Below are 22280 nucleotides of genomic sequence, written 5' to 3'. Positions count from 1 at the left end.
TTTTATCACGTTCCAGAAATTCTCTCGGAGCTTTGCTGAAGTTTCCGGAAATTCCCTGAGTTTCTCGCAACTTCTTTAAGGTTTCTACAATTTCCTTGAAATTATTTGAACTGACCTTTGATTCTCTAATCTGTCTTGATGTTCTCACAGCTTCCCTCAAGCTCTCAATTATATTGAAGATCTCGGTTCTGGTGCTCGGAAATAAATGGAATTCCCGTAAACACCTTTAAATTTCCCTGAAATTCTCTTGACTTCTGTGAAGTTTCTGAAATATTTCTGAAGTTTTCATAAATTCTCTGAAGGGCTCTGTGCTTCCCTGAAATTCTCGGGACATCATAAGGGTTCTCGATTTTTTTTTCAGCACATCATGGAACTATCCTGAATTTTTCTAAATTTACCGATTATAGTTCTTTAAACTGCTCCAAAAGTCTTGACTTGAAACTGCTCTTAAGACATTCAAAGTGTTTTTATGTTACTTCATACGCGAAGTTAGCGATTTTCAGAATTGATTGGAAATGTTAGAGTACGGCAGTATGAAAATTGAATAGGTTTTAATGGCTCTTCGCTCATTTTCAACTTTCATTCAATTTTCATACTGCCGCACTCTAACGGAACTATCCACCTACCCTCTTCTTCATTCTCTAGCTAATAAATTATCACACTAAAGCTTCATGTTAGCATTTCCAACCAACTCTGAAAATTGCTCTTAAGAACTGAAATTCCCCAAAATCACTAGAGCTAGCTTTTCTGAGGTACTTAGAACTTCTAAAAATTTACACAATGCCCCTCATGTTTTCTATGTTTCTCAAGTTGTCTTGACACCTGCGAAGTTCTCTGAAATTCTAGGAACTTCATAAAAGTTCCCGAAAATTTTCAGATGGTAAAAGATCCGATTTGAGGTGCTTAAAGCTTCCAGTAAGCTTCCCGTATTTTCAGCTTGGACTTATTCAAATTAAGTAAGTGTTAAACTTCAACATTCAATGGATTTGATTGTAAAGCTGTTTCTTTAAAAGTGATTGCCATGTCTTAAAAACGTTTGTGTAAATTGCTGTTGTTTTTGATCCACCAAAAAATAACATATTTTTAAAGCATTTAAAAAAATTGCTTTTTTATTATAAACCTGGATAACTCAGGTAATTTTATTTTGAAAAATGAGTAGACACCCTTGTAGATAGACAAAGACTATTAAACGCCACAAAGCAAAGAATGATCAATGTTGAAATAAATTCACGCTAAAAAAAAGTTGAAAATAGTGACTGATTACATGAAAAAGTGACTTTAGTGACTTGGCCTTAAAAAAAAGAGACTTTTTAGAGACTGGCTTGAAAAAAGTGACCAAGTCACTAAAAAGTGACTCGCTACCAGGCAGCCCTGGAGTATGAATACAAACAGACTGTCGCGCACGACAACGAAGCAAGTGTAGTAAAAAACGTCAACCATTTCAACCCCTGATTGTGAGTATTCATCCTAGATAGCAAATTAAAAAAATAATAATATTAAGTTAACATCTCTGAAAAAAACCGAATGCTGATTTCAGAAGTTCAAATTACAGTACCCAGTCCCCGCCTCTATCAGTTAATCGTGTAAGCAAACATTCCGTCATCCATCACAATGCGTACCATGAGGTATGCCGTGTTCCGTTGTTGGCATTAACCTCTTTGAAACCTGCTTGATTCAAGGCAAGCAAACAGGCAGAAAGAAGCAAAACCTACCAAAACAAAGGCCATCTGTTATGCATGATTAACTCCGGTGGATTCGCCGCCCTTTTACTGCAAACCCCCTCCTTCCGCTATCCCAAGAATATGCTTTAAAAAGTCAATCATCGAATCAACTTTTCGTTCTGCTTTGTCGCCTCATTCTATATATATATAGGTACTGCTATTAGATTGTACCAACCGACGTACGAAACGTCAGGCGGGAGAAAGAATGGAAGGCACTTTCCCGACCCGAGACCCGACACAATCATCACATCATGATGGTGAGCTGAACAATCTCTGATGAAGACCCGCTTTATTTATGTTTCTCGCTGCGTTGCTTTGGACTCTTTCTCCTCGAGCTGTTGTCATCGTCGTAATTTGCCGGCCGGCCGCCGGTAGTACCAAGTTGTTTTTTGGTTCGCTGACAATAACATATCGCGAAAGTCTCCGCAATCGAATCGAAATTTTGACAGGTGTGCCTCTGAAATGCCATTAAAGGCATATCCGAATGAATCCATGCCAAATGACCAACCACAACAATGCACTGTTATTTACTGTTATCATTCGTATCTTGCAGTGTGTGATAGTCCGAATTATACGACGTGCCATAGCGTTGACCTGCTCTGCGTGTGCCACCACTTGGTTCAGTACGATGCGGTAGTTGATAATGACAATGACGGCATCGGTGGCTATAATAGTGCACACAGCAGCTATGGAACTAATTCTGCTCTTGTATGTCTGCCGTTGCCGGCGTTTCGAAGTTCAGTTATTCAGACACCGCTCCGTGCCGTGCCGGTCGCCGCCGACTGAATTAGGAAGAAGATGCAGTGCAGCAAACTCGCATGGCATCATCTAGTCATCATCAGGCCCGGCCCGACCGCGTGGCATGGCAGCAGCACAGAGCGAACGAGGAGAGCTTCGAGTTCTTGCATGCCATTCATTAGTTATCGTTATCGTTCCGAACCGAACGACGGATGCATGAAGTGGGGTTAAGAGGAGGAAGGGATCCGCTTTTGGCGCAAATATATTCACATATATTCTTATTGCCGCGGTTCTCCTCCGCTTGCGATACGGCGACCCGGCGAGCGGCTTCGAAAGTGAAGCACATCATAAACTTTGGGAAGGTAAAATAAAACCAAAACAAAGAAAGGAATGGCGCGCGCGTATTTTTGCCTCTGCCGGCGAATCGGCGGTCGAGTCGAGCCGCGGCGGCAGCCGATAATGTAAACAATGGAGCGTAGAGATCTTTACCTCCCTGCACCGGTGACTCCGCGCTGACATCCCACCGGGTTGTCTTTTGCAGCGTGCACACTTTGATTGTCCACAGGATTTTCACACAGTCGTGTCTCGTGTGGCACAGTAACACATTGCCCGGTACGTAATCCGATCTGAACCGGCGGAAGCATTGTTATATGGTATGGTATGCATAGCGGAAGCCAATTGTCACACTTTCGTTTTATTATTTGGATCTTTTTTTTTTCAGTGTTTCGAGCTCAGTGGTATCTCGAAAGTGAATGCAGATTTGCTCGTTGTTTTTGTATGTTTCCATTACTGGAACCTGAAAACAAGAGCCACATGTGAAAAGGGCATACAAGCTTTTTGTAAACAAACCTTTGTAGGCCCTCTTCTCGCCACCCATATGTCACCAACGCAAACTATTAAAGGGATATAGGTTTGTAATTCCAAATGAATCTAGTGGTGATATGACATGGTCTTCTTCTTCTTCGCATTTCTCAACTTAGTGTTCTTCCAAGTTATTAATTGAGAGCTTTCGATGCCTGTACCATTTCTGCATTGGTATAATTGTGTGGCAAATCCAATCATACTCTATTGCCCAGGGAAGTTGAGAAATTTTCCAACCCGAAAAATTCCTAGACCGGACCTTAAATCGAACCCAGCCACCTCCAGCATGGTCTTGCTTTGTAGTTGCGCCTTTACCGACTGAGCTAAGGGAGGCCCCGGTGGTGTGGTGTGACATGGTGTGGTTATAATTCATCTAACAATCATTTTCTTACTGAATGAAAACATAGCACCTTAATTATTCGCCTTACGAATGTCGCAATAGATTCGTGTAAGTCAAATAGGGTGGATGGGGGCAAGAAGACCATATGGGGCGAGATAGGCCACCGTTCGTTTGGGCTTAATACCTATTAATTCAATCTAATTTTTTTACAAGCTTGTTGAAAATGCTTCTAATATACATCTCGATGAAAACCGTATCAAAATTCAATTACATGTCTAAGATAATAATGGAAATGTAACATTAGCTCAAAATCTCTAGAATATGATAAGATATGCAGTCAAGAAAACAAGCATTGCATTCACTATATTACATTTTACTGATCCGCTGGTTCTACTGCGAGCAATACACGTAACTGTTGCTAAAAGGACTTACAGGGCTGGTAGCGACCAATGCTGTCAAAAATAGTGATTTTAGTGACCAAATAGTGACTTATAGTTGTAAAAAAGTGACCTAAGGGAAGAAAATTAGTCGTTCTGATGGCATACCAAATAAATGTTTGATGTTTTAGACTTATTGAATTAGACTCTCATAAACACTAAAACATGTACGATAGGAACCTTTAAAGCGAAAGATTCAATAGAAAGTTTATGATAAGCTTCTACTACCTAAAAACCGGGAATTCGCAGGGAATATTATTTTTCCTGAAAATACCTGGAAATATCAGGGAATCTTATCAGTAGTCAGGGGATTTAATAATTTTCTTGTTAAGAATGCATTTTAAAATAAAAACAATTAAAATTCCTAGATATTTCCATTCACACATTGAACTTTATAGATCCAGAATGGATTTATCTTCAGTAACAAATGCATTTTTTTTAATTCGGAGGCTTAAAATGTTTTTTTTTTGGTTCTAGTTCTAGAATATGCATATTTCCCACAAATTTTATAAAGTCTCAACTGAAAAGTTATAAAATTTCAAGAATCTGTAGTCAAATTCCTTGCAAAGTTTTAAAGTTCATGGAATTTTATTATAATTTCGGGAGTTCTGGGAAAAAAAATCTATGAGAAAAAAATCAACTGCAATCTGCTTTCATGGTACTTCTTAGGAATTTTAGACTTCATGTGAAGCCTAAGCCTAAGATAGTAAACTCCAAGCGATTTTTCATGAGAAATCTCCATTTAATATGGAATGGACTATTCTGAGGTCTTCATAACTACTTGAAAGTTCCCAAAATAGTCCTGAATTTAATTAAACTGCCTTGAAGTTGTTTTGTAGTTTGAGAAACTAACCTGAGCCTCACAATACTTCTCATAAAATTTTTGAACTTCTCTAAACTTTTTCGGACTTCCTAAAGTTTCCACACTTTCCTAACGATCATGAAGCTTCTCTAAAGTTTTAACAATTCTCTGAATTTCTCGAAACTTTGACTCTGGAATTTCGCTGCTCTGAGGATATCTGTTCTTTTTTAAAGTTTTTTGTTTGTTTGAAGTTTTATTAGCAAGATCAATATCTTCTTCGAAATTCTCGAAACTTTCCTAAAGTGTTTGCAGTTCTCATGAAGCTTGTTGTACTACCATGAATTTAATTGAACTGTTTAAAAACTGTTTAAGCTTGTGGATGTTGGATTTACGTTATCTCTGAAAATCTGGGAACTTCTTGAAATTTCCCGCTAATTTAGTGAAACTAATGGAACTGAACTCCCCTGAAATTCCCTTTGTTTTTGGAGCTCTACTAAACTTATTGTCCATAAAAGTTAAACCGAAATGGTCACAAAAGTTCCTGAAGTTCTCGTTAAGTTAAGTTAAGTTAAGTTCCATAGACTTTTATGAAGTTCTCGAAATGTTTCTTGAGATCTCTGTACTTCTGTGAAGTTTTCACAGCTATTCTGAAACTAATAATAGGGGAATTTACGTATTCTCGGCAACCTAAGCAACGACCTTCTTTCTATAGCCCTTTTCTCTAAGGAACGCACACATATGCAGTATTGGTTTGTTTACAATCTTTTGCTGCCACCTGCTCTAACAATTTCAGTCGAAAGAATTGTCAAAAACTGTTTTGAAACGCTTTTACAAAGCTCCAATCTTCTCTAGTGAGAGCGAGTATTGTCGGCGACTAGTTTTTCTTCGGCAATCGTTCCATTTGAACTGCATGTAAATCTGCTGTTCTATTATCGGCAACTCGAAATCAGCTACAATTTGTAGTGCGTGTGTTTCATTTCAAGAAAACCTTGCTAGATTGCTTTTTCTCAGTGGTAAAAGTATAGTCAAATTGAAGCTGAAAGCATAAAGAATCGTTTGCATGCATTCAGCGAAGTGTTTTCGTAAGAAAATCCAGTGAAAATAGTGTTTCAATTTGGGTTGCCGAAAATAGTCTGGCATGCCGAAGCCGTCATTTCCCCTATTTGATTTATTTTTATTCAATTTAAATATTTCACAATTTCCTTTAAATTCTCTAGACTGCCCTGTCTTAGTATTTTTTTTTAAAGAACCCACATTTTACTGAAATTGATTGAATTGTCTTTAAGTTTTACCATTTTCTTTAAGTTTTATAAAGTTTATAAATGCTCACGGAACTTTGCCTTAAATCACTAATTTTCCCTGCAAGAAGTTTTTACTTTAATTTCTCTAAATTGATCAAATGCTCCGGTAAATTTTCTGATATATAGGGAAAATGGATGTAATGTCGGCCTAAATGCCCCTAATTTGGCCCCATACATAAATTCAGCAATCGACTAAATTTTCAATAGCGACCAAAAATATCCATTAGTATCGTCCCAATGACGCGTTCATCTAGATAAAATTCATAAATAGCAGCTTTTTAGCGAAGGACCCAATCTTAGATCCATAGACCAACATTAGACCCATTTCCCCTATTTATACTCCCTGAAGCTTCTAAAGTTTTCCGATCAATCATAGAGTTCTCGGAATATCCCATAATTCTAAGGAACTTGTAAGTCGCTGCAAATTTCCTTACGTTAATTTGATTTTTCGGATGTTATCTGATCGTCCTCGAAGTACTCGGAACTTCACTTAATATAATGAAACAATCTAAAAATATCAAAATTTCTTAGAAGCTCTCTGGAATTTCTTGAAAATATCGGAGCTAAATTTTCGAATTTTCTTTAGATCTTGAAATTTCCATGATATTTTTTTTTTTTCTTTGGTTTGTTTTTTCCGTCGATCTTGTTTTCCGTGCTGAGCACCAATGCTACCGACGTGCCAGGAAGGCAGCTCCCACACCTGGACCCTACCTATCGACCCATCAACTCATGAACCGGGGACCAACGGCTTTACTTCCCATCCGAAGGAAGGCGTGATCAGAGATGTTATGCCTCGGAACATCCCGGCGGCGCCGACTGGTATTGAACCCAGGCCTGCTGGGGTGAGAGGTAATCACGCTTACCACTACACCACCGGCGCCGTTTATTTCCATGATATAACACCCTTGAAATACTCTTACATTTTCCGGATGCTCATAAAATTTTTATTGCGTTCCAGATTTTTTCTCTGAGCGAACCAAAGCTTCCGGAAATTCCGATTTCGGCAATTTCCTTGACATTTTTTAAACTACCCTTTATTTCTCTCATCTGTCTTCCCGTCTTGATGTTCTCGGAGCTTCCCTATAAATCTCAACTCTAATGAAGATCTCGCTCCTGCTTAAAATAAATGGAATACTCGTAAACACCTTTAAACATCCCTGGAATTCTCTGGATTTCTGTGAAGTTCCTGTCATATTTCTGAAGTTTTCATAAATTTTCTGAAGGTACAGGTACAGAATCTTTTGGAACATTTTATGGATTCTCGATTTTATTTCAGCATCTCATGGAACTACCATGAATTGGTCTGAACTCACGCTTATAGATTTTTAAACCAATTCAATAGTCTGGGCTAAAGTTTCGGGGACTTCCCCTTAAGATCTCTGGAATTCCCCAAAGATCTCTAGATCTAGCTTTTCTGTGATCAATAGAAGTTTCAACATTTTTTTTCAACAAGCATTTCATAAATAGAATTCTTATTATAAACCTGGAAATTATCCGCCAAAGCTATGGAAAAACCTGGAAAACTCAGGGAATGTTATCTTGAAATAAATTCACGTTTAAAAAAATTTGAAATAGTGACTTATTACAAGAAAAAGTGATTTTAGTGACTTGGCCTTAAAAAAGAGACTTTTTAGTGACTGGCTTGAAAACAAGTGACTCGCTACCAGCCCTGGACTTTTTTTTTCTTTTTCACATGATTTCTGAATGTTATTTTTTAGTGAAAACCTGTCAAAACGTTAACTTTTACTAGGGTGCTCATATTGCCCCATATGGTTGTTGATCGGAACAAAAACTGAAATTTTTCAAACATAATAATTTATTGAGTCTATCATATTTTATCCATATTTTGAACATTGTATATTATCAAAGATATTCCAAAGCATGAGCATGATCACAGCTGTCATACGTTTTTGAATGTTTTTCAAGTTCTTTATTGTTCTTTAATTTATTTGATAAGGCTCAACCGAATTAACTTAACAGAGCCGAGGATTCTTGATCGCTATACAATACATCGTAAAACGATAGTCAAAAGGCACAACACAATAAACACTTTATCTTCCGCTATCCAAAAAGCCTCCTCCATCAGAACTGGAGCCGCTTCCAGTGGTTTCATTGTATGGCAGTTACGCCATCGTGGGGCAAAGCGCTTCCACTGATTGTAGCAATGGACGCAAAACGTGGTCAACACTCACACACTCATCACGAAACGGTTGCTTTCCAAAGTCGACGACGCATCGGCCGAAAGAACTACTGAAGAAGAACAATGAGGAGGACTACACACTGGTTGCTGCCGAGAAAAACTGACGATCGCGTGGCACACATCTAGAGTGGCCTGCTTTTGTCGACAGCCGAGTGAACACTGATGTTTTTCTTAGGGGGACCATATTGCCCCTATCTACCTTAAGGTATAAACCACGCCATTCCACAAATTGGTTCAAAGGATCCGTACTGCCTATTGCGAGCATAATAAGTGGCGTTGTCGCATAGCTCGTTCGGGAGCATACAAGTTTAGCTGATGAAGAAAATATTGAGACTCTGTCACCTTTGAGGATCTGAGCAGTAAATACAAGATGAGCAATACGACGTCTATTCTTTAGGATGTCAATTCCGACTAGTCTGCATCGCTCTTCATATGGTGGCAGGTTTATTGCATCTCGCCATAACTCGTATTAAAAAAAAAACAAAACAGTTCGGCAAAATTTAAGCTATTATTTCATCGTCACTGCAGAACAAGTTCCTTTGTATTATCACTCAAGCCACTGCTCAACCACGAAGTAATAGTGGAGTGTACACCTTTATCGTTTAAGGTTCTACAAAGGGTAACTAAATTTGTATTCTGTTTCGTTTTGAAATATCATTCAATCATCATCATTAGTGTACCCATTAGACTGATGCAAAATTTGACTTTTTCGCTCCACAGTGCTTAAATGGTTTCAAATCGGGTCCTGATTAGCCTCCAAAAGTTACAACTCATTGGGTTAGAAACAGACTTCGCACAAGCCATTTGAAGTTTACATGTAAATTACTATGGGAAATCTCAACTTTTTGTTCATTGCCTTCTAGTCTTTTTTCCATATTGAGCAGCGAAACAGTTAGATAGCCATTCTTATAGAAAATTTACTCAGCTACAACTTTGCTCAAGATCGTTTCTATGTAAAACGAGACAGGAAAAAGTTATTAATTATTTAAGAGATTGGTAAACTTATGACATGATCAAGCAGCTGCTCTGTAGGCAACACTGTATTTCGCAGTGTGACATAGTAGCCTTGATTTTTGTGTCCTATTCAACGACCCAGGAACACCAATGTTGCCTGCTGAGCAGTTGATTGAGCATGATGATAAGACATCAGCGCATTGAACCATTGATAACTTTCGATCCTTGCATTTAATCAAAAAGTGGTCTTGAGCAAAGTTGTAGCTGGGAAAATTTCCTACAAGTACAGTTGAAAGCTTTTGAAGCAGACAGATATGGTGAATTGTTAGCTATACATGAACAAAAATTTTGGTTTTACCATAGTAATTCCCATACAAACTACAAATGGTTTGTGCCATCTCAGTTTTTCACCAAATGGGTTCAAATTTTGAGAGGTTAGTCAGGATCCGATTTGGAATCGTTTAAGTATTGTGGAGCGAAAATTTCAAATTTTGCATCACTCTAGTACCCATACATTCACACATTATTAATACGAAAATTTCCTGGATAAAACACTGGAGTCGAACACAAGAAACTAAAAACAACTGCTACACAAAACTCTTGGTGAACAAAATTGATCACCAAAAAAACCACTTCAACTTTACTGCTTTGCTAGCAATCGTGAAAGTATCATTGAAAAAGCGTTACCAGATTTAAGTTTATTAAAACAAGTGATTGTGAAGTTTGACTGATTAACAAAGATGAGTGGATGTATTTTATTGTGAATAAATATGAGAACTGAATAAATAAATCAAAAAGGAAAATTTTAGGCATTTTCTTCTTTTTCTTTGCATTTCAAGCTTATTGCGTGCTCTCAACTTAGTGTTCTAGATGCACTTACAAAGTTATTAATTAAGAGTTTTCGAAGCCTGTACCATTTTTGCTTTAGTATAATTGTGTGACAAGTCCAATCATACTTATATGCCCAGGGAAGTCGAGAAATTTTCCAATCCGAAAAATCCCAGACTGGACCGGGAATCGAACCCAGACACCTCCAGCATGGTCTTGCTTTGTAGCTGCGCCTTTACCGACTTAGCTAAGGCATTTTACCGGTTCAATTAAAAAAGTCGCAGAAGATTGAATTAAACACAATTTTTTTCGCAAATTTTCTCACACGCACGTCTCTTGCCGATGATATGTGCTAACCTCTCAGTATCTTCTAACTGTCGCATATAATAAATAAAAATTGACTGTCAGTCGCTAACCTAAATCGAAAATTAATTTGATGATAAATCATCACTATGGCCCGGTGGTCGGAGGTGAGGCCAGCAGCTCATTGCTCTATTCATACTGCATTGGACATCCCGTATCCAACATGTGTGATGTAGAACAGAGACGAGTTGTGTTCGTTCACATCGACCGATACTGAGTGGTTGCGGTACAAGCACATATCGTCGGTAATAGACGATTGTTGTGTATTGAGAGCGCTTGCGCAAAAAGACTAAGGGAGGGAAACGGATTCGAAACTCATATGTCATTAGCCAAATACATCCGTAGACCATAGGTCCACCGTTGTATAATTGGCAATGCACCCGTGTACTGAATGGGAATTGTGGGTTCGAATCCCACCGGTGCCCTTAGATTTTTTCGCAAATTTTCTCACACGCACGTCTCTTGCCGATGATATGTGCTAACCTCTCAGTATCTTCTAACTGTCGCATATAACAAATAAAAATTGACTTTCAGTCGCTAACCTAAATTAAACACTAACATGAAAGATGGCAGCAGTGCACGTAACCTACCATTCGCTTTCCCTCTCATGGCGGTAAGCCCCAACTCGGATCAACTTTCAATACCGGCCCTGATTGAAGGATCTGCCAAATGCTTATGAAGGATTGATTAACTTCGACGTCGACACCATAACAGCCTGACATTCGTGTTCAGCATTTAATCAGACGATAATACCGGTTGGAGCTTACCACCATCAGGAGTGTAAACACAATTTCTCACAGCGTGGTCTGGAAATGTGAATGTTTTGTCTACAACATCCTTATCCACTAGGTAGTGTGACGTCACATTTGCTGTTGTATTGAAGTGAACATTTACCATTACCATTACATTTAGAAAATGATAACCGAAGAATATTTAAAAAAGAAGAAGAAGAAGACAAATTATCGATGAACATTTCAAATTGTCCTATCTGCTTTGATCGATTCTCTTCATCGACTTTCTCTTTTCATAACCACTGCTATGCAAACAGATTTCACGCTAATTCTATCACATAGTTTGATAAAGGAGGTTCTTATCTAGCGTCCAAAAGATCAAATACAACAGGGAAAGGTTTTGCAGCTGAGTTATTGACGAAAGAGAAAGTCGATGAAGAGAATCGATTAATACAGATAGGACCTTTTGAAATGTTTATCTAGAATTATTAACAGTTGTGTTGCCATATATCTGGTTGTATTGAATGTGTCCATACTTTTCTGAACTGTCCATGATCTAGGTAATACCGCCAAGAGCTGAAATTTCTCAGTTTTCGTTGTCTTCTTTCGAAAACTGCTCTGTAAGCTGTTCAATATTTTCAGCAAAATCGTCAGTTTTGTTATTATCTAAGTTAGCTTCTGCATTAAGTGCAAAGATGGGCTTTCGAATTCTTTGATTAATTTCATGCTATTTCTGCACACCTTAATTTACAGAACACATTTTCTTCAGATCAATTGATGATGTAAAAAAAAACTAGATATAGATTAGTTAATCAATCAATCAGTCAATCGTCGTATGTAACAAATTTGACAGAAGCGTAAAAACTGTACATAAGACCAGTTGTTTTTTCCTAATAAAAGTGCAAATTTTACAAATATTCAATGTTAAACGGTTGTGGGTGGTCTATCAGATGATAGCTACGGTTTTTGTGAGTAATTACTCACAATAATACAAAAGCGCACGGTCGAATGTAAAAACACGGCATGCAAAAGGTCGTATAATATTGATTGGTTAAAAAACGTTTTTCGACAGAAACGCTATCAATACCTTACTCAGTTGATAGCAACACTCCTGAGATGTTAGTTAATGGGAATTTTGAAAGAATTATCGTTCATTGAAAATAGACAATTTTTAGTTCACCAAAACAAAACACCCCGTCTCTCTAATTGACATAAATGTTACACACGACCCAATCAAAAAGGACTCCAGATTTGGGAAGATGGTTACTTTCTATTCTCCCACAGGTGTCGAAAAAAGTTGGAAGGGTTGTATACTAGATACGACCGCAGGGTTGGCGTTGGATAACGTCTGTTATGTGTTGTACTTAATTGTGTATATTCAGGGCTGGTAGCGCTGATGCGATATAATAGTAGTGACTTTAGTGACTAAAATTACGGAAATAGTGACCAAATAGTGACTTTTGAATAATAAATAAATAACCAATAGTCACATTTATATGATGACTCAGAAACTCAAATAAGGTTTAATATTGAAATAAACTGTTTTTATCATGGAACTTAAAATGACATTTCATGATTTCCTCTAATTATATCGAAACTCTCAACGGAATCTCCTATTAAGAGCATTTGAAGTGCAATTTCCGGATTTTCCCAAAGATTTTTTTAAATGTTACTGTTAAATAGGGTTAAATAGATCAGCACTAGGGGGCGACCCCGGCGTAGTGGTTAGCATCCATACCTCTCACGCCAAAGTCACGAGTTCAAATCTCACCCCCGGACAAGTCACGAATGACCCAAGAGTGTTAAAGTGACTATAATAAAAAAAAAAAAAAAAAAAAAAGATCAGCACTTTTTTTATCGAAGATCTTAAATTTGATTCTGCCATTGAAATCCTTAAAATTTTGATATAACTTTGATAATTCGCTAAGAATATTGCATAAAAAAATTTCAGAATGATCTCAAGAACTTTTTTAAAATTATTCCACTCCTCTTAAACTTTGCAAGTTTAACAAAAATAATATTTCATTCTAGAAATTCTTTGCAAAACAATGGACAACATTCTTGGAAATAGATTATTTTCGTAGTTGGAGATGCTGAACGTGGACATTTTAATAAAGTATAGAGTTGATAGTTCCGTTGTACTACGGCAGTGTGAAAATTGTATATAGAAAGTAAAAAAGCGAGCTTCAAATAATTTTGAGGAAGGTACGAATCGGGTAGAGCATCCCTTTTACCAAACTCATCCGTTGATGAGGGATAGTGAGGGGTGTTTCACTCCGCCACTCTGGCAAAAGGGATGATCGCCGATTTGCTCATGTACCTCCTATGTGCGGAAACAGTTCAATCAATTGGTTCACATTCAAATCGCCATCTGACGTAAGCATCTACATGATTGCTATACCTGATTCGTAACTTCTTAAAAAATGACCTTTGCTCGCTTTCTACTTCTACTTTCTATATACAATTTTCACACTTCCTCAATACTACTCAACTCTATACTTTCATCTTCTCATCTATCGTATAAAATGTTCACTTTAAGTCTGATATTTGACGTTAAGCATCTCCAATTATTTAAATCGATAACTTCATGCATAAATTAATAAATCATAATTAGTTAAAGTAGATTATATTTGATTTTTTAATTATTCTTCCAAGATTTCCATGAAGGTTCTTCCAATAAATCCATTTATAATTTACTTGAATTCTCCTTAGAATTTGCATGAAATTTACATCAAATTTCTGCTTAGAATAATCTTGAACTTCTCCCCTGAATTATATTGGAAATTCAATTCGTATTCTTCTCAGAATTCCCATGATATTTTCTCAGAATTCTCAAAACAAAAATCCATCTCAGAATACCCTTGAAACTCTTCGAAGAGTTCCTTTGAGAATGAACCCTCAAAAGCCGATTCCATTGGAATTCTTCTTGGAACTTATTTCGAACTCTTTATAGTTCTCTTGGAAGTATCCTCAGAAATCATCCCAGATTTCTTTTATAACTTCCTTAGTGCCAAGTACTCAATTTAAAAATGTTGTTGATATTTTTTCCGTTTCACTTTATTTTAGTTGTGACTTTAGTGACTATTTTTAGGGAAATAGTGACTTTTTAGTGACTGACTTCAAAATAGTGACAAAGTCACTAAAAAGTGACCTGCTACCAGCCCTGATATTATATTTAAGGAATATTCCTTAATAACTCTTTTGCGAAAGTTTGGTGGCCCTGAAAAAGGCCGTTTTGTTGGGCTTATGTTGTTGACAATGATGGAACGGGCGACCTTGTTGGACGCTTTTATAGTAGAACAGAAAATATCAGAGGTGTCAGATACTCGCATCTGATGTCTCGGTTGGAGAAAGTATAAGAATATAAAAAATCAATCGATTTTCACCATCTTTAGACAATGGTTTACTTTTAACCATTTTTCAATAGTTTACAGAATGAAATCAATAGTTTTGAAACATTCAACAAATTGCTAGAAATATTTCCAATCGATTGATGCCATTATCTCGTAAATCTATCGAGAGACGGTTGAGTTATTATCGTTCAAAATCGTTTAATTTTTCGTAACGCATCCAAAATGACTGTTTTCAATTTTGTACCCCCGTATGTTGCCGAAAGACGTTATCCAACGTCAAAACCATGGTTCAAAGGGTAGGACATGTCCAATCACTGCTCGTTAGACTCGCACTTTTATCGAATTGGGCTCTCAGGCAGCAATGTATGTGCGTGTGGCAGTGGTTATCACGATATCGAGCATGTTGTTTGGTCATGTACCTTACACCGTGTTGACAGATCTGAGTTATCCACATCCCTCAGGGCCCGAGGAAAACAACCCGCGATACCCGTTGGAGATGTCATGGAGAGCCGGGACCTCGACTATTTGAATTTAATTTATGTGTTTTTAAAACGGATAGATCTGAGGATTTGATAGCTAGTGTCATCTTGTGTTCTCCCAAGTTGTTGGCTGCCCATCGGTGTAGCCTCATGTTTATCTTTTTCATCGGAGTGTCGCTTAGTTCGAGATCAAGAGCACATTGCTCTCCAAACCTTGTGTTCACAATCCCTACCCTGCCCTCCATTTGTTACAATTTGTTATCGCTAACCTCGAGATAGCCGCGAGTAATTGGCCCCCGCTTTACTAACGTTAGTTTTAAGTGATTTTGTAATCTAAACAATGAATATTGGCTCCGCAAAGCTACAGAAAATGAGCATGGAAAAATAAAACGATTTCTAAGTTTTTATTTAAAAAAATTGAAATTTTGTTTTAGAGTCCAATTTTTGTTTTTCAAATAGTTCCAGATGTCCCCTACAACCGATTGGACAAACATTTTTCGAGTAACAGCTTTCTGAAGCTTAACATTTTTCGATAGGCCCTTTTCAAAATTGAGGCTCGATTTAAAATTAAGGCTCAATTCGGTGATCTGAAGCTAAGAGGAAGAGAATTTTTACAACAGGGAATCTATTTTCTTGTATTTTGACAATCGACTGCGTCGCTTAGCTTCCGCGAGCGAAGAAGAACACGTCACAGACAAAAAGAAGCCAGTTGTCTCCTCTTCCTCTTAGATCTGAAGATGCAAAATCTCGCGCAACACGAGAAAAGGGCCTATCATTGGTGATCGATTATCTTCATCCATTTTCTCTTTCACGAATAACCCGACTACAAATGAATTAATACATTATTTCAAAAATTATGAACTTAATACAAAGATTTCGAAGCAAGAAAATGTGTCAACATATCGTGATGTGTATTAACAGAAGTATTAAAAAAAATATATAAGTAATGTTTCATGATTCCGAAGATTTGACAATCTAAGAATGCCGTTTATTTTTCGAGATTTGTGGTTGGAAATGTGAGATTTCGAAAAGTTTCCAAGATCCCAGATTTGAAAAAAAAAATATCATGATCCCTGGAAAAAAATGTTTAGGATTCAATTATTATTTTGTTTAGTAATTTTGAATTATTTAAAACGAGTTCAGAGAAAATCTTGGGAATCAATTCAACGGAGTTTTGATTAAAATCAAAATCCCAAAATTATTCTGAGAATAAGTCCTATAAAATTCCTAATATCCTAAGGGATTTGTGAAGAGGACTTTAAGGTGAATTCCTGGATAATTCTAATGCGAATAGTTTGTTTCAACACTCATAACTAAGTCTATATTACTAGCAGAAATGTTGAAAAATTGGTTAACATCAAGGGGTAGGTCAACTCCGCACACCAATCTTGGGTCATCCTTTTTATCAGTGTGCCGGTCATAGAGCAAGCTGCGATTGTTTGTAAAATACACTTCCCAACAACCCGGTATTTCACCTTGAATGTTTTGGTTTGAAAGCGCAAGGATAAATCGTATTGGGGATGACGCGGGAAGTGGCGGGTGTGCGAAATGTTGATGTTTTGTGTTCATAGGATAGCAAAAGTTCTGTGTTTTAGGGTTTTATAATGCACTCAAAGGCAGACCAGAAACCTTCTTAGCAACGGTTTACCAGCGGCCGGAAAGAGTTGGAACCGGTGGGGAAAATTGTTGGAGACTATAGAGGATGATGAATATGACCGCTGTTGTTTGTTTTGTTATAGCTTGCGATTCAAGCTCCTCCTCGTATGTCTTCACGGATTCTTGCTGTAGTCAAGATTCTACTCATCCTAACTGAGCGAACGTGTGTTTGAGTGCCTACATTTCGTATTTAGATCTATAAGTGAACTGCTGGTCTGAGTTTCTCTGGTATATTCAATTAGAGGATGTTCCTGAATATACAATCAAACAGCACGTAATGTTGTGAACAACCTCAATGACAGTTGGCCAGCAGTGCTCCCAATTTATTTACAACAATCAAATGCCTACGAGATTGTGCCGATGGATGTTCCCAAGCTGTGCCGAATCTAATTTCGGCAAAATGTGCTGGGCGACTTGCCCCTTGGTTAACATACATATCCAAAACTCTGAAATATGGGATTGAGAAAAATATTCAAAGAAACATTTTTTGAAAATTTACAAAACCCAGATTTAAAAAAAAAAGTCATTATTTTGGTCCGGGAAATTTTAAAGGCTCTGCAGCTGGGAAAAATGTTCAGATATCCAACAATTTATAAAGAAATTCTGAGGAAAATACCTATTGAATTACAAATTCTGGTAAACATTCTAAGGGAAATCTGACCAGGATTCCAAGATAATTCAGAGAATGTGCTGACGAATTCAGAGTTGAAAATTAAAAGAATTTCTGGGAAGAAGAAAGGAAGTGCTGAAATTAATTCCTAACTAATTCTTAGAATAACTTCATAAAGGTTGTGCAAAGAACCTCATAGAGAACCGCTACGTGGCAGTGCAGATCGTGAGGCCTATTAGCCTGTGCATTTGATAAGTAATTCTTTCAGAATTTTTTCGATAATTCAAAGAGATTTAGGCTCTCCCATGAGACACGCCAATGAGTGCTAGGAACTGAATTCTGATGTCTGCGATAGGTGTTTTAAGCCTTGCACGTCGTAGTTGCTACTCCGTTACTGATCAGAACGAGTGAAATTGCACACAGAACCACATAGATGGAGCTTTGAAGATTTAAATCTTCAAAGTATCAGGATTTACTACAAAGATCAGGATTTACTGTGGGAAGTGATGCGATTAGTGAATGCCTCAAACTGTTTTTATTTTGAAACCAGTGGGGATAGAATAAGGCATAATAAAAAATTGCAAGGAAAGGGGATGGGCCTGGGATGGAACTCCCGACCTTCTGCTCACTATCACTATTTTCCCACGACATTTCATACTACGAAGGCAGCAAACCTCTAGATTGCGTAATAAAAAAAGATTGTATCGCTGCGCCACCTTTGCGACCAAAACTAGAACTATTGTTATCCACCAACTGGTAGTCCTAACTAAGGCAATAATCTTTTCTGAAGACGGCAACTGAATTGGATGCAATCCCAGAGCATTATTATTGGTTTTCCTGCTAAATTTCATTCCTGACCTCAATGTGCAATGTTTGCTACGGAATAACATAACCAATAACGAAATAACACGGATCTCAGAAAATTTTCAAGAATTTGAGACTAAGCCACTGTAAACTAAGAGAATTGTAGAAGAGGGAATAACCAATGGCTGTAGGACGGATCTCTCTCGAATTTGGTAGTCATTATATGGAATACTATCAAATTAGAAAGAGAGTCCTAAAGCCATCGGTTGATTGTAGATTCAAGGAATAATTCTAAAATATTTTCTCTAAGAAGAATTCCAAAGAAATTTGACTAATATTGAAAAGCATCTCAAGGATTTTTTGAAAGGAGATCTAAATGGTGTGTTCTAAGGCCATTCTTAAGACCGTTATGGAGATAATGAGTAGAAATTGGAAATCTTAAGCAAATATGACGGAGTTTCACGGAGCATTCCAAGCGAATGTTAAGAAGAATTCAAAGTGAATCAACTCTACGACAAACTTAATGATGATAGGGCAACATCCCAATACTACCCATGATGATCACCTACGGTTGAAAATCTCTTGAATGCTAATCATAGCGAATTCTGAGGAATGCTCTATGGAAATATTTATAGTAATTTCAAAGGAATCTTACCCTCAATAGGGTTAACGACGGCTTCGGCAATACCTTTACCTGTTAAGATTAGGTGGGTAAATGAAGCAAGCAGCTGCCCAGGATGGGAATTTGGTTATCAACATTTTGAATTATAAGCCTGAATTTAGTGAGATTTCCAAGAACTTTGAGCTTGTTGATATTTTCAGCTACTTTGAACAAGGTTATTTATTAATGAATTTTAGATTGCGTTAATTTTAAAACTTTTTGGACTTGAGCAAGTTTTCAAGCATTATGAATTTAGGGAAATTAACACATGCTTTCGAATGATCCAAGAATCATGCCTTTGGAAGATTCCCGACCATGTCTTCCTCGGAAGCTCCTAAAAATGTCCGCAGGAACTTACTACTTTCCAATTTTCTTCGTCTTCTTGCCTTCGAGTGCTATTTACAATATCGTGGAGGCACCATCTTCGAAGCGGTTCCTAAATCGACGAACTCAATAATGTTCGACTATTTTCAATCATTAGTTTTGTAATGTTACTTCTGCAAATATTAGTTCCAGTGCTCTAGGGATGATGGTGTAACAGTTATCTTGTCGAAATCGAGATGCACTAAAAAAAAAGACGAATGCGTCATCATTAGGAACGCGTCAAATATGAAGCTGGCACGATATTTAGGATATTTATAATAGGTACTAGTCCTAAAAATTCTAGAAGGTACGTTTTGGGGTTTTTTCAGCAGGGCTGCGAATTTGAGCCGGAAGCATGGACGATGCATTAGGAGTCGAAACCATTGGTTTTTATAGCTATTCTACCGGTACCATTCACTCTGACTCCCAAGCGAATGCTTTCGATTCCAATCCGACCTTACTAGAAATTCCCAAAACGTGTGTTATTATAGGAGTTTATAGGACTATTCGTATAATTAACCGACGCCTTGCCTTCGGGCGGTCCTAGTACATCTCTCCAGCAACTCTCAAAATCTCTGAACATATTCAAGCTGAACAATGCATTAGGTCCTAAGCAACATTTACAGATTTTCTTATTCGCCTTTCTCACGCATTCACGATTTTTTTTTATTCGCAGCCTTACGGGCATTTAAGACATTCCCAGCTATTTTCAGCACATAGATCTATAAAAGAAGCTATTATCTAGCCTCTAATACGACAAGAAACGGTTCGGTACCCAAGTTATTAACAAAAGTCGATGCAGATTATCGATCAATTTTACTTACGACCTAATGCTTTATTCAGCTTGATATCATCGAAAGTTCCTGGAAAATGTTTGAATTATGTTGGTTCCGAAAGTTCCTAGAATTTGCCTTTTTAAATATCGTTAATATTGTCTTCCGCAGATCCCAGAAAACGTCTCCAAAAGCTCACAAACTAACCTTCGAATGATTTCTGAACATGCTAGTCGCATGTTCCTAAAAGTTGACTCTGACAGGTCTCACAATTTGCCTTTTATAGTTTCTAGAACTTGCCTTCGATGATTTCTTAGGATGTATCTTTATAAAAAAAAATCCTAATTAGGCTTTCAGTAGATCCCAGTACCAACGAGACCAGCACTCGTAGATTAAACGTATTTTCAAATATTTACGGAAATAGGGGAAATGGCTCTAATGGCTAAACATCTGCTTTATCAATTTTATCTAGATGAACGCGTCATTGGGACGGTACTACTGGATATTTTTGGTCGCTTTTGAAAATTTAGTCGATTGCTGAATTTACGTATGGGCAGAAATTAGGGGCATTTAGGCCCTTAGGTATTGCATGAAAGATTTCCATTAAACCGAGCAAAAACGCATCGAAAAAAAAAAACAGACAGAAAGGCAATTAATTAGACCTTACAATTTGCAGAATAAATAATCTCAAATAGTAGGTATAAGACGACTTCCCCTACCCGATAGTAATGTTGGTTTGCGTGGGCGTGTCTTGAATTCCTAGAAATCATCGAGAGAAGTTATTGTTTACAAAGGCAGTAAGGCCGTTATCTAGTTTAATTTTTAAGCTATCAATAATTGAGTAATTGTAAATAGTAAAACAGTTGTTCATTCTAACCGATAATAAACCATCGAGTCTCTTTGTTGACACTACTCCATAACATTGCAATGCTTATCATATTACATGCCATAGATGGTTCCATCATGAAATCAGTAGTCATAGCCGGTTCCTTCACCTCTCTTCGAGATAATTGCTAATGTTGCATCTTCCATCTCTTCCTCCTGTTCCTCGCCTCTTGCACCACCCACACTCCGCAACAAACAAAAAGATCATCATCGCTTACCGGTCTCCTGGCTGATTAGCAATTCTCTTCCCGTCAGCCGGATGGTGGTATTCCGAATTCTTCGGTGGTCTCTCGTCCTACAACTGTTCCTTTCCGACAAAAAAAACCCCACACCACACCTTGCACCGGAAAAAAAAAATTCCCACCGGACAACAATCCAGCACCAGCATCAAGGCAGGACCAGCCAGCGCCAGCTTCTACGGAGCAGCCATGGCAGGCGGACAATTTTATTCCTCTCTCCCTGTCCGTCCGTCCGTACCCTAGCCGTTCACTTTGCGATCGGAATCGCTTGTTCGCTTCTAGCTACTTCTTGTCTTGTTCCGTCCGTCCGTCGGACGAAACCCCACGCACACACACACTCTAGTAAGCGCACGGATAGGAAAAAAAAAATAACCAGCCAAAAGGCAGCGGAGAAAGGCTAGCACTGCGGCAGCAGCAGCCCGAAAGAATCTTCCCCCGATCGGAAACGCACCTTTTCTGCGGTCACACTTGGCACCAGCTGCTTCCCGCGGCTTCCGGCCGTAATTTTGCACCACTTGGCGACAGTTTTTCACTAATTTTCACCACTTTTTCGATCACTGGGAGCCACCAAAAACTGCGAATGTTGCCCCTTTGCTCAGTGCGCGTTCATCAAACACGACGACGACGACGACACGGACGGCGACGGCAAACGACGACGACGAGCGCGATCTCTTTATTTTTTGGCGACTACAAACCAACACCAGCAACGTCGGGCTGGTGTGTTGATGATGTACGGTGGCGGCGACGCACACATTCACAGTGCGGTACCCGTCCGTACACGCGGCTAGCGTCCGGTGTGTGCGTGAACGCGGAGGTATTTTCGAGATTGAGGTCGCATTTTCGAACACACAACATCGGCGATTATCGATTTCAAGATGGCTTCGCAGTGCGAAATTCGCCCCGGCGCCGACGCGGGCGAAAAATATGATGGGGGAGATTTACGAAAACCACTGGGAACCGTCGGCAGGTATTCTGCCTCCGAGGCCCAGTGGTTTTGGTGGCAAATATAATTTGAATTGGCAGTTTATAAATTTATTATGCTTAATTAAACCATAATATTATAACAGTAAAAAAAAAATAACATGTAAATAAACAGTCATAAATACTCTGCATACTATCCATTATTATCATTAACTCATACAATATATTGATTTTCCATTAGTATACCTATATAGGGGAAA

General features: G+C 38.0%; 1 protein-coding gene across 9 annotated transcripts in view; it reads right to left on the bottom strand.

The window, feature by feature from the left end:
- LOC135717486 (trithorax group protein osa-like) overlaps positions 1 to 21731 on the bottom strand; it is a 508226-nt gene extending 486495 nt beyond the window's left edge. For 8 of the 9 annotated variants that reach the window (XM_065239592.1, XM_065239638.1, XM_065239608.1 and 5 more), the window contains exon 1: positions 21551 to 21731. The gene's annotated coding sequence lies outside the window, so the exon portion shown is untranslated. Of the gene's footprint in view, positions 1 to 21078; positions 21526 to 21550 lie in introns of those variants that run through there. The other variant, XM_065239598.1, reaches the window with a different exon arrangement.
- Positions 21732 to 22280: the final 549 nt, after the last annotated feature.

This window comes from Ochlerotatus camptorhynchus, unplaced genomic scaffold, assembly GCF_037179485.1.
Source record: "Ochlerotatus camptorhynchus isolate MF236.1 unplaced genomic scaffold, CSIRO-AGI_Acam_v1.1 ptg000006l, whole genome shotgun sequence".
Classification (NCBI taxonomy): Eukaryota; Metazoa; Arthropoda; class Insecta; order Diptera; family Culicidae; genus Ochlerotatus; species Ochlerotatus camptorhynchus.
This window is presented reverse-complemented; position numbering and strand designations above follow the sequence as displayed.